The following is a 12,500-nucleotide window of genomic DNA, read 5'->3' on the forward strand; positions in this document are numbered from 1 at the left end:
TTTCTGGCACTCGGCCAAACAGTGGCCAAGAAGGGCGCTTTTCAGCGCACGCTTGGACTCCAAAACTCTGCCGCGCCTTTTTCGGCTGCCGCAAATCGAGCAAACGGTGTGTTTCGGACGGCGTTTCGCTTTCGCTACTTGCGAGTGCTTTCGTGGTCCACCCCTCTATAAATACTCGGGAGGCGTCGAAGCCGGTTCTCCAAGCCGGACCCGTAGGTATCGTTGTGTGCTCGCTCTCATTGGCCCGCCTAACCAGAAAATGCCTGCGGTACACCCATTTGGATAAGAGTGCACGCAGATGCGGGCCTCGACGGCTACACATTTCCTCGGGCGGCCGCCTCCCGGCCTCCGTGGAGCGCGGGATGCACGGTCCCATCGACAAGCCTCTCCCGTTTTTACCGTGGCGTCGCGGTTCACCACGGCAGGCGGGTCGGTCTCCTCCGCATAAAAAGGGGGACCCCCGCTTTTTGTTCCACGAAATCGCACAAGCTTTTTTCGCATCCACGGTTTGCCACCGCACACCAAAATGCCGATCCGGCTGCCTACTTTAGCCAACAGGTGGAGCCAGGCGCGCCGTACTTGCGCGGCACTTCCCACGTCCACCGAAGTCGGTGCCAAGGACCACTTTCGGCGCCGGAGCCGCGTACGAGCCTACTCGAGGCGGAAGAACGAAGCCAGCAAGGGCCTGGCCGCAAGTGCGTTCAATTGTCGGGACGTCCAAGTCCCTCGTTCTTCCGTGCTTCCTCTTTCGGCAAGTCGTTGCGGCACCTTCCCAAAGCGCGCAGACCCGCTAATCGCGACGAGCGCGACGTGGCCGTGCCGCCTTTCCCTCGGCAGCAAGCAAAACGCCTGGCAACGTCGACGCTCCCCTAACCGCGATCTCGCACCGTGTTTCGTGTGGCGAATTCAAAAGCCGGCCGGCGCTGCTGCAACCATTACGGTCGGTACGCATACGCCGCGGAGGGCGGGACGGTCATCGGAGCGTGCGGTTCCTCCATCGAGTACTGCGCACCTCGGCCGTCGCATCGCCGTGCCATGACCGGCCGCGCGTCAACGCGAACCGGTGCCAGCGAGATCCCTCGCCTGCAAGAACCGACCGGCAGCCTCCGTCACCCGAGGACGCGGAGGCGCTTGCCGCGGACGGCGGGACGGTATGCACTGGTGCACAGCGGACCCGTCACATCGCCAGTTCCTTGACCGACCGCCGACGCTTGTGCCGTTCCTCTCGTACTTGGCAGTCGCCGCGCGATTGTCGGGTCTCGTTCTTGCACGCTCGAACGGTCGGGAGGGCACTCGGCTGGCGTTTCGGGAACGCGCAGCCTCGCCTTCTACCGACGTAACCACGACTCGCCGTTCGCGCTCCGCCGCTCCTGTTTACAGTACTAGGCGGTCCCGCAGCGGTCGGGTCGCGCATTTCGAGCGCTTCGAGCCACGGTGCTGTGGCGGGTTGAAAGCCGACCTATGAGTGCGTTGCGCCGTTTGTACCCGCGTCCGCCACCTGGCCGACCGTCCAAGGTCGCGGTGTTGGCGTCCGCTGGGCGCAACAATTTGTCACGGGGTGCCGCTCCACATTCAGGCAGCCCCGTGGGGAAAAGCCGACCCCGCGTCCAAACGGGGTCAGCGGCAGAAAGTGTCGGGCGCAGACGCAGCTGAGGCGCTCACCCTTCACAATCCGTTAATGATCCTTCCGCAGGTTCACCTACGGAAACCTTGTTACGACTTTTACTTCCTCTAAATGATCAAGTTTGGTCATCTTTCCAACAGACCGGCGCAACCGAAAGGCCGCGCCGGACATCGGTCCGAAGACCTCACTAAATCATTCAATCGGTAGTAGCGACGGGCGGTGTGTACAAAGGGCAGGGACGTAATCAACGCGAGCTTATGACTCGCGCTTACTGGGAATTCCTCGTTCAAGGGGAACAATTGCAAGCCCCTATCCCAATCACGAAAGAAGTTCCACGGGTTACCCAGTCTTTTCAGACAGGGATAAAGACACGCTGCTTCCTTCAGTGTAGCGCGCGTGCGGCCCCGGACATCTAAGGGCATCACAGACCTGTTATTGCTCTGTTTCGTGCGGCTAGGAGCCGCTTGTCCCTCTAAGAAGGTTGTAAGGTGCTGGGAACCCCGCACCTATTTAATAGGCTAGAGTCTCGTTCGTTATCGGAATTAACCAGACAAATCGCTCCACCAACTAAGAACGGCCATGCACCACCATCCACCGAATCAAGAAAGAGCTCTCAATCTGTCAATCCTCCCAGTGTCCGGGCCGGGTAAGTTTTCCCGTGTTGAGTCAAATTAAGCCGCAGGCTCCACTCCTGGTGGTGCCCTTCCGTCAATTCCTTTAAGTTTCAGCTTTGCAACCATACTTCCCCCGGAACCCAAATACTTTGGTTTCCCGGAAGCTGCCCGCCGAGTCATTTGAGTAACTCAGGCGGATCGCTGGTTGGCATCGTTTATGGTCAGAACTAGGGCGGTATCTGATCGCCTTCGAACCTCTGACTTTCGTTCTTGATCAATGAAAACATTCTTGGCAAATGCTTTCGCAGTAGTTCGTCTTGCGACGGTCCAAGAATTTCACCTCTAGCGCCGCAATACGAATGCCCCCGTCCGTCCCTCTTAATCATTACCTCGTATTCCAAAAACCAACAGAACAGAAACGAGGTCTTGTTCTATTATTCCATGCAAGTTTATTCAGGCGACTCGCCTGCGTTGAGCACTCTAATTTTTTCAAAGTAAAAGCACCGGCCATCTCGAGGCACACAATGAAGTGCACCAAGAAAGAACCGGCATGATGTTCAGTCCGAGCCGTCGCATCGGGTAGATGCACTACTCGTCTGGAACTGAGATCCAACTACGAGCTTTTTAACCGCAGCAGCTTTAGTATACGCTATTGGAGCTGGAATTACCGCGGCTGCTGGCACCAGACTTGCCCTCCAATTGATCCTCGTTAAAGGATTTAGAGTGTACTCATTTCAATTACGGGGCCTCAAAAGAGTCCCGTATTGTTATTTTTCGTCACTACCTCCCCGTGCCGGGAGTGGGTAATTTGCGCGCCTGCTGCCTTCCTTGGATGTGGTAGCCGTTTCTCAGGCTCCCTCTCCGGAATCGAACCCTGATTCTCCGTTACCCGTAACAACCATGGTAAGCAAGTAACCTACCATCGAAAGTTGATAAGGCAGACACTTGAAAGAAACGTCGCCGGCTCGTGGCCATGCGATCAGCACAAAGTTATCCAGAGTCACCACACAATACGGGCCGAAACCCGATCGATCTTGGTCTAATAAAAGCACCCGTTACCCAAAGGGCTCCAGGCTCACTGCATGTATTAGCTCTAGAATTGCCACAGTTATCCAAGTAGGAAGAAACGATCTAAGGAACCATAACTGATTTAATGAGCCATTCGCGGTTTCGCCTTATTTCGGCATGTACTTAGACATGCATGGCTTAATCTTTGAGACAAGCATATGATTACTGGCAGGATCAACCAGGTAATCGTTCGACTGCGCGTCCGTCCTCGCCTTCGGCGGGCCGGACGCAGTCTGTGTGCGGCGGAGGCCACCTTCAGGCGCCCCAACACGCTTATTTTGCACTCCGAGATGACGGCGTTCGAGCTCGCTACGGCACAACCTTCCCGAAAGACGAGTGGGAGCCGTGCGGCAAGAAGCACGTTCATGCTCGCTCTTTTTCGTTGCATCGACTCGGTCGCGCCGTGCGGGTTGCCCAAGCCCGCTGCACTGTCGGTGGACCGGCCGGAACTAGCAACGGAGCCGAGACTGCAAAGCCGCCAGACGACGGGTCACGCCCGCGTCTTCGGCGCTTTCGCATCTGAATCGCCCGAGGACGACACGGAACACACCTCGATATCGTGGTAAAACGGCACCGTCCGACAACCAGCCCCTAACGCATCAAGCGGATGAGGCTGCAGACGACTGCCGTGGATTCCCCTGGAGCAGACCCGAGGACACGCTTGACGAGGCCGAAGCCCGCCGCATATCAGACACCCGGTCGCTTTCGCGTACGCCGCTCACGAGAACCCCCACATAATAGCAGCGATAAGTACCCAGACCTCCTTGGGCACTAATACGAGCGTACTCGAGAAAATTTCACCGCGGGTGTGCCCCGAAACGTGTGGCACGTTGAGCGTGCCACAAGTCTACGTCGCTCTCAAACCCGCCGAGGTCGTAGAATTTGCGACCCTACTCACGAAATTCCCACCGAGGATACGGCCGCAAACGTACCGCACCTTGGGTAGGCCACGAGTTTGTGCAACACTACGCTGACGGCACAGCACCGAGGTCGTGCGCGCACGCACGGGAAAATTCCGCCGCGGTTTCTGCCGAAAACGTGAGGCACCACGACTCTCCGCAAGTTCGCGTCGACTGCGAAAGACCGAAGTCGTGAACGACGTGTCCGCTACTCGCCGCCGACACGCTGGACACCAAACGTACAACGACTCGACGGCGTCGTAGAGGCCCACGACGCGGTTTTCCTTAACGACGTCTCGGCGTGGCACCGACAGGTTAGAACGGCCGACCAACGTTCCCTGTCCGCCGTTCGGCTCAGTCGAAGGGCTCGGCGACTTCGGCAACGCTGCGAAGCCGCACGGTGACGCACGCCATGTCCCCATTTTTTTTTTTCTTTCTGCGTCTGCCGGGGTGCCCCTATAATAGCAGCGATAAGCACCCAGACCGCCGTGGGTCGCTCGCCCCGGCTGACGTGGTTTTTCGTACTCCTGCGGCGGTCGCCGTCAAGCACGTCCAAATACGCTACTTTCGTGGGCGCATTCACGCTCTTTCGCTTCGCCGGAGTGCCAGCACTCACTCTGCCAAAAACGGCGAACATCCGAGCGGCGGTTCCCACTTTTGCGTCGGCGTCGCAAACCCCGCCCCGGCAGACGAGGTTTGCCGTACTCGTGCGACGGTGGCCGGCGGGCACGTCGAAAGACGCCGATATCGTGCGCGAATTGGCGCACCTTGGCTTCACCGGAGTGCCGCCACTGACTCCTCCAAAAACGGCGAAGATCCGAGCGGCGCTTCCCACTTTCGCATCGGCGTCCCGAACTCCGCCCCGGCTGACGCGGTTTACCGTACTCGTGCGACGGTCGCCGGCGAGCACGTGGAAAGACGCCGATATCGTGCCCGAATCGGCTCCGTTCGGCTTCGCCGGAGTGCCAGCACTGGCTCGGCGAAAGACGACGAACATCCGAGCGACGGTTCTCACTATTGCGTACGCGTCGCAAACCCCGCCCCGGCAGACGCACTTTGCCGTACTCGTGCGACGGTCGCCGGCGAGCACGTAGAAAGACGCCGATATCGTGCCGGAATCGGCCCCGTTTGGCTTCGCCGGAGTGCCAGCACTCACTCGGCCACAAACGGCGAACATCCGAGCGGCGGTTCCCACTTAGCCGTCGGCGTCCCGAACTCCGCCCCGGCAGACGCGGTTGCCGAGCTCGTGCGACTAGCGACCGCGAAGCCGTCTCGCGACGCCGCTTTCGTGCGCGGCTCCCACTGCGACCTGGGTCACCCGAGGTCGACGAGCAAAAAAGAATGTCGAAAAAAATTTTTTTTTTTTTTTGCGTCTGCCGGGGTGCCCCTATAATAGCAGCGATAAGCACCCAGACCGCCATGGGTCGCTCGCCCCGGCTGACGTGGTTTTTCGTTTTCCTGCGGTGGTCGTCGTCAAGCACGTCCAAACACGCCACTTTCGTGGGCGCATTCGCGCTCTTTCGCTTCGCCGGAGTGCCAGCACTCACTCTGCCAAAAACGGCGAACATCCTAGTGGCGGTTCCCACTTTTGCGTCGGCGTCGCCAACCCCGCCCCGGCATACGCGGTTTGCCGTACTCGTGCGGCGGTGGCCGGCGGGCACGTCGAAAGACACCGATATCGTGCGCGAGTCGATGCTTCTTGGTCTCGCAGGAGGGCCGCCACTCACTCCTGCAAAAACGGCGAAGATCCGAGCGGCGCTTCCCACTTTTTCGTCGGCATCGCAAACCTCGCCCCGGCAGACGCGCTTTGCCGTACTCGTGCGACGGTCGCCGGCGAGCACGTCGAAATACGCCGATATCGTGCCCGAATCGGCCCCGTTTCGCTTCGCCGGAGTGCCAGCACTCACTCGGCCAAAAACGGCGAACATCCGAGCAGCGGTACCCACTTAGCCGTCGGCATCCCGAACTCCGCGCCGGCTGACGCGGTTGCCGAGCTCGTGCGACTAGCGACCGCGAACGCGTCTCGCGACGCCGCTTTCGTGCGCGGCTCCCATTGCGACCTGGGTTACCCGAGCTCGACCAGCAAAAAAGAAGGTCGAAAAAAAATTTTTTTTTTCTGCGTCTGCCGGGGTGCCCCTATAATAGCAGCGATAAGCACCCAGACCGCCGTGGGTCGCTCGCCCCGGCTGACGTGGTTTTTCGTACTCCTGCAGCGGTCGCCGTCAAGCACGTCCAAATACGCCACTTTCGTGGGCGCTTTCGCGCTCTTTCGCGTCGCCGGTGTGCCAGCACTCACTCTGCCAAAAACGGCCAACATCCGAGCGGCGGTTCCCACTTTTGCGTCGGCGTCGTAAACCCCGCCCCGGCAGACGCGGTTTGCCCTACTCGTGCGACGGTCGCCGGCGAGCGCGTCGAAAGACGCCGATATCGTGCGCTAATTGGCGCTCCTTGGCTTCTCCGGAGTGCCGCCACTCACTCCTCCAAAAACGGCGAAGATCCGAGCGGCGTTCTCCACTTTCGCATCGGCGTCCCGAACTCCGCCCGGGCTGACGCGGTTTACCGTACTCGTGCGACGGTCGCCGCCGGGCACGTCGAAAGACGCCGATATCGTGCCGTAATCGGCCCCGTTTGGCTTCGCCCGAGTGCCAGCACTCACTCGGCCAAAAACGGCGAACATCCGAGCAGCGTTTCCCACTTTCGCATCGGCGTCCCGAAGCCCGCCCCGGCAGACGCGGTTTGCCCTACTCGAGCGACGGTCGCCGGCGATCACGTCGAAAGGCGCCGAATTCGTGCACGAATCGATGCTTCTTGGTCTCGCAGGAGGGCCGCCACTCACTCCTGCAAAAACGGCGAAGATCCGAGTTGCGCTTCCCACTTTTTCGTCGGCGTCCCGAACTACGCCCCGGCTGACGCGGTTTACCGTACTCGTGCGACGGTCGCCGGCGGGCACTTCAAAATACGCCGATTTCGTGGGCGCATTCACGCTGTTTCGCTTCCCCGGAGTGCCAACACTCACTCTGCCGAAAGCGGCGATCATCCGAGCGGCGGTTCCCACTTTTGCGTCGGCTTCGCAAACGGCGCCCCGGCAGACGCGCTCGTGCGACGTACTCGTGCGACGGTCGCCGGCGAGCACGTCGAAAGACGCCGATATCGTGCTCGAATCGACCCCGTTTCGCTTCGCCGGAGTGCTGCCAGTCACGGCGCAGAAAACGGCGAACAAGTGTTTTTTTTTTTTTTCCTAGAATTTGTGTTATAGAAGGCACATTTGATATCGGACGATAATTTTCAACTTTATCACGCGCACCGATTTTCGTGTAGAGGTTTGCAAGTTTATGGGAATTTCTCCACTTGGAATAATGCGATTTAGTAGTACTACGAGAACTTCATGGATGTACTCAAGGGTACGGGGCAAGTCAGTTACGTCAACACCTGCAGATTTTTTACACTTCAAACTGAAAATTGTTGGTTGTGAGTCCTCGTGTGATATTAAAGGCCGATTCGCTAACACATAGAACAAAGAAAGAAAGGAAGAAAAAACGCCCGCGCTCGCTCAAGAAACCTGGGTTCGCAACAAGTGGCAACAACAAGCAACCGAGCGAGTGCGCCAAAACCCGTGGCGGCCGAACAAACGCGAAGTCCCAACCGCGTCAGCCGGGGCGGCACGGGACAGGAAAAATCACTTCAGCCGGGGCGGCGGGGCACCGAATAAACCTCGTCACCTCGTCGCAGGATAAAAGAGGAAACAAAAAGTCTAAACAGCGTCTGCTGGAGCGAATGCGTAATAAAACAACAACAACAACAAAAAAAAACACCCGCGCTCAAGAAGTCTGCAATCCTCACAAAAGGCGACTGTGACCGAGCAGCGTCAGCCGGGGCCGTGCGGAAACGGAAAAACCGCGACTACCGGGGCGTCGAGGCACCGAAAAATCCACTTCAGCCGCGGCGAAAAAAAAAAACAAAAAGAAAGACGGAGGGGGGGGGGGGAACCACGTCTGCCGGGGCGAAGGAAAAAAAAAACGCGTCTGCCGGGGCGAGCCCGGGTGCGGCACCACCGGGAAAACTGTGGCAAACAGACATGGCGATCGAGTGAGTGGGCCGCCAGCCAGGCTCAGCCAAAAAGTGCAAAGTCCGAACTGCGTCAGCCGGGGCGGCAAAAACCGCGTCAGCCGGGGCGGCGCAAAAAACCGCGTCTGCCGGGGCGGCACGAAACCGCGTCAGCCGGGGCGGGGCGAAAACTGCGTCAGCCGGGGCGAAAGAAAAAAAAAACGCGTCTGCCGGGGCAAGCCCGGGTGCGGCACCACCGGGAAAACTGTGGCAAACAGACATGGCGATCGAGTGAGTGGGCCGCCAGCCAGGCACAGCCGAAAAGTGCAAAGTCCGAACCGTGTCAGCCGGGGCGACGCAAAAACCGCGTCAGCCGGGGCGGCGCGAAAACCGCGTCAGCCGGGGCGGCACGAAACCGCGTCAGCCGGGGCGGCGCGAAAACTGCGTCAGCCGGGGCGGCGCGAAAACCTCGTCAGCCGGGGCGAGCGAAAAGGGGGGGGGGGGGGAACCACGTCTGCCGGGGCGAAAGAAAAAAAAACGCGTCTGCCGGGGCGAGCCCGGGTGCGGCACCACCGGGAAGACTGTGGCAAACAGACATGGCGATCGAGTGAGTGGGCCGCCAGCCAGGCTCAGCCCAAAAAGTGCTAAGTCCGAACTGCGTCAGCCGGGGCGGCGCGAAAACCGCGTCTGCCGGGGCGGCACGAAACCGCGTCAGCCGGGGCGGCGCGAAAACTGCGTCAGCCGGGGCGAGCCCGGGTGCGGCACCACCGGGAAAACTGTGGCAAACAGACATGGCGATCGAGTGAGTGGGCCGCCAGCCAGGCACAGCCGAAAAGTGCTAAGTCCGAACTGCGTCAGCCGGGGCGGCAAAAACCGCGTCAGCCGGGGCGGCGCAAAAAACCGCGTCTGCCGGGGCGGCACGAAACCGCGTCAGCCGGGGCGGCGCGAAAACTGCGTCAGCCGGGGCGAAAGAAAAAAAAAACGCGTCTGCCGGGGCGAGCCCGGGTGCGGCACCACCGGGAAAACTGTGGCAAACAGACATGGCGATCGAGTGAGTGGGCCGCCAGCCAGGCACAGCCGAAAAGTGCTAAGTCCGAACTGCGTCTGCCGGGGCGGCACGAAACCGCGTCAGCCGGGGCGGCGCGAAAACCGCGTCTGCCGGGGCGGCACGAAACCGCGTCAGCCGGGGCGGCGCGAAAACTGCGTCAGCCGGGGCGAGCCCGGGTGCGGCACCACCGGGAAAACTGTGGCAAACAGACATGGCGATTGAGTGAGTGGGCCGCCAGCCAGGCACAGCCGAAAAGTGCTAAGTCCGAACTGCGTCTGCCGGGGCGGCACGAAACCGCGTCAGCCGGGGCGGCGCGAAAACCGCGTCTGCCGGGGCGGCACGAAACCGCGTCAGCCGGGGCGGCGCGAAAACTGCGTCAGCCGGGGCGAGCCCGGGTGCGGCACCACCGGGAAAACTGTGGCAAACAGACATGGCGATCGAGTGAGTGGGCCGCCAGCCAGGCACAGCCGAAAAGTGCAAAGTCCGAACCGTGTCAGCCGGGGCGACGCAAAAACCGCGTCAGCCGGGGCGGCGCGAAAACCGCGTCAGCCGGGGCGGCACGAAACCGCGTCAGCCGGGGCGGCGCGAAAACTGCGTCAGCCGGGGCGGCGCGAAAACCTCGTCAGCCGGGGCGAGCGAAAAGGGGGGGGGAACCACGTCTGCCGGGGCGAAAGAAAAAAAAACGCGTCTGCCGGGGCGAGCCCGGGTGCGGCACCACCGGGAAGACTGTGGCAAACAGACATGGCGATCGAGTGAGTGGGCCGCCAGCCAGGCTCAGCCCAAAAAGTGCTAAGTCCGAACTGCGTCAGCCGGGGCGGCGCGAAAACCGCGTCTGCCGGGGCGGCACGAAACCGCGTCAGCCGGGGCGGCGCGAAAACTGCGTCAGCCGGGGCGAGCCCGGGTGCGGCACCACCGGGAAAACTGTGGCAAACAGACATGGCGATCGAGTGAGTGGGCCGCCAGCCAGGCACAGCCGAAAAGTGCTAAGTCCGAACTGCGTCTGCCGGGGCGGCACGAAACCGCGTCAGCCGGGGCGGCGCGAAAACCGCGTCTGCCGGGGCGGCACGAAACCGCGTCAGCCGGGGCGGCGCGAAAACTGCGTCAGCCGGGGCGAGCCCGGGTGCGGCACCACCGGGAAAACTGTGGCAAACAGACATGGCGATTGAGTGAGTGGGCCGCCAGCCAGGCACAGCCGAAAAGTGCTAAGTCCGAACTGCGTCTGCCGGGGCGGCACGAAACCGCGTCAGCCGGGGCGGCGCGAAAACCGCGTCTGCCGGGGCGGCACGAAACCGCGTCAGCCGGGGCGGCGCGAAAACTGCGTCAGCCGGGGCGAGCCCGGGTGCGGCACCACCGGGAAAACTGTGGCAAACAGACATGGCGATCGAGTGAGTGGGCCGCCAGCCAGGCACAGCCGAAAAGTGCAAAGTCCGAACCGTGTCAGCCGGGGCGACGCAAAAACCGCGTCAGCCGGGGCGGCGCGAAAACCGCGTCAGCCGGGGCGGCGCGAAAACTGCGTCAGCCGGGGCGGCGCGAAAACCTCGTCAGCCGGGGCGAGCGAAAAGGGGGGGGGGAACCACGTCTGCCGGGGCGAAAGAAAAAAAAACGCGTCTGCCGGGGCGAGCCCGGGTGCGGCACCACCGGGAAGACTGTGGCAAACAGACATGGCGATCGAGTGAGTGGGCCGCCAGCCAGGCTCAGCCCAAAAAGTGCTAAGTCCGAACTGCGTCAGCCGGGGCGGCGCGAAAACCGCGTCTGCCGGGGCGGCACGAAACCGCGTCAGCCGGGGCGGCGCGAAAACTGCGTCAGCCGGGGCGAGCCCGGGTGCGGCACCACCGGGAAAACTGTGGCAAACAGACATGGCGATCGAGTGAGTGGGCCGCCAGCCAGGCACAGCCGAAAAGTGCTAAGTCCGAACTGCGTCAGCCGGGGCGGCAAAAACCGCGTCAGCCGGGGCGGCGCAAAAAACCGCGTCTGCCGGGGCGGCACGAAACCGCGTCAGCCGGGGCGGCGCGAAAACTGCGTCAGCCGGGGCGAAAGAAAAAAAAAACGCGTCTGCCGGGGCGAGCCCGGGTGCGGCACCACCGGGAAAACTGTGGCAAACAGACATGGCGATCGAGTGAGTGGGCCGCCAGCCAGGCACAGCCGAAAAGTGCTAAGTCCGAACTGCGTCTGCCGGGGCGGCACGAAACCGCGTCAGCCGGGGCGGCGCGAAAACCGCGTCTGCCGGGGCGGCACGAAACCGCGTCAGCCGGGGCGGCGCGAAAACTGCGTCAGCCGGGGCGAGCCCGGGTGCGGCACCACCGGGAAAACTGTGGCAAACAGACATGGCGATTGAGTGAGTGGGCCGCCAGCCAGGCACAGCCGAAAAGTGCTAAGTCCGAACTGCGTCTGCCGGGGCGGCACGAAACCGCGTCAGCCGGGGCGGCGCGAAAACCGCGTCTGCCGGGGCGGCACGAAACCGCGTCAGCCGGGGCGGCGCGAAAACTGCGTCAGCCGGGGCGAGCCCGGGTGCGGCACCACCGGGAAAACTGTGGCAAACAGACATGGCGATCGAGTGAGTGGGCCGCCAGCCAGGCACAGCCGAAAAGTGCTAAGTCCGAACTGCGTCAGCCGGGGCGGCAAAAACCGCGTCAGCCGGGGCGGCGCAAAAACCGCGTCTGCCGGGGCGAAATCAAAAAAAAAAACAAAGAAAAAAGCCCGCGCTTAATCAAAAGAAAACAAAGAAAAAAGCTTGCGCTTAATCAAAAGAAAACAAACAAAAAAAGTTCGCGCTTAAGCCTGGCGGTGGAACCACCGGGGCAAACAGACCTGGCGATCGAGTGAGTGGGCCGCCAGCCGGGGTGAGCCAAAAAGTGCAAAGTCCGAACCGCGTCAGCCGGGGCGACGCAAAAACCGCGTCAGCCGGGGCGGCGCGAAAACCGCGTCAGCCGGGGCGGCGCGAAAACCGCGTCAGCCGGGGCGGCGCAAAAACTGCGTCAGCCGGGGCGGCACGGAAAAACGAAAACCGCGTCAGCCGGGGCGGCACGGAAAAACGAAAACCGCGTCAGCCGGGGCGACATCAAAATGAGGAAAAAAAAAAAAAACTGCCTTAGGACACCTGCGTACACTTTCATGCGTTTGGGCATATCTCTCTGTAACACGCGCGCCCCTCGTTACGCGCGGCACTCTGTTTTCTCCGACACCCATATTTCGGCGGCATGTGG

The 12,500-nt window shown here is 61.5% G+C and overlaps 1 non-coding gene across 1 annotated transcript; it reads right to left on the bottom strand.

Annotated features, from left to right (window-relative positions):
* Positions 1-1,676: 1,676 nt before the first annotated feature.
* Positions 1,677-3,491, bottom strand: LOC142792109 (small subunit ribosomal RNA). Its single transcript, XR_012890662.1, has one exon. It is a non-coding gene; the product is annotated as a small subunit ribosomal RNA (ribosomal RNA).
* Positions 3,492-12,500: the final 9,009 nt, after the last annotated feature.

This window comes from Rhipicephalus microplus, unplaced genomic scaffold (assembly GCF_043290135.1).
Source record: "Rhipicephalus microplus isolate Deutch F79 unplaced genomic scaffold, USDA_Rmic scaffold_204, whole genome shotgun sequence".
Lineage (NCBI taxonomy): Eukaryota > Metazoa > Arthropoda > Arachnida > Ixodida > Ixodidae > Rhipicephalus > Rhipicephalus microplus.